Source organism: Etheostoma spectabile, chromosome 7 (genome assembly GCF_008692095.1).
Source record: "Etheostoma spectabile isolate EspeVRDwgs_2016 chromosome 7, UIUC_Espe_1.0, whole genome shotgun sequence".
In the NCBI taxonomy this organism is placed as follows: Eukaryota; Metazoa; Chordata; class Actinopteri; order Perciformes; family Percidae; genus Etheostoma; species Etheostoma spectabile.
In genome coordinates, this window is record NC_045739.1 from 16,514,857 (window position 1) to 16,515,633 (window position 777).

Below are 777 nucleotides of genomic sequence, written 5' to 3' on the forward strand. Positions count from 1 at the left end.
GTGTGTGTGTGTGTGTGTGTGTGTGTGTGTGTGTGTGTGTGTGTGTGTGTGGGACATACAAGCGTATACACTACATCTTCTGCAACTATTGATGGACAGAAATTAGGTAAACATATTTTTTAAAACATGTTTCTTTTTATTTACAAACTTCAAAAAAGCAACAACCAAAAAAAAGAGGATCTAAACATAATCCAAGGTCGTACACATTATACATTGATAAACTACACAACAGGCTTTGACTAGAGCCAATCCTCAAAGACAGCAGCTTTAATCTTCTACTCGGCTAAAATGGAATTCAGACAGTCGACCGAATCGATATGTATAAATAAATATGTAAATTCAAGTAGAAAGCCATAAAATAAAAGGGCAGTCAGTCAGTGCGACAAACGCAGAGCTGACAACCAAACAGGTCAACACTGAAGAAAATCGCTTTTTTTTGCCATTATAGGGATGACAAACATGGACATTTCAGATGATATGGCAATGAACATCAAATGAAAGGAAAGAAAAGCTCTTTATTTTCTTCTTTCTTTTCAGCTGATGATTGGACTGCTTCAGTTTCTGACCCATTGGGAATGAGCTTCATTTACATGCACATAAATGGCTCATATTATGAAATACTTAAAATTTGTATACCAAACTTGTGAACAGGCAGGATATTCTGATGCATGAATCTGAGCTCATATAGATAAGGTTTTAACACACCTCAGCATTACGGTTAATATCGGTGTATTCCTGGTATCCTTTTTTTTGGGGGGGGGGGTTCTCATAATCAAG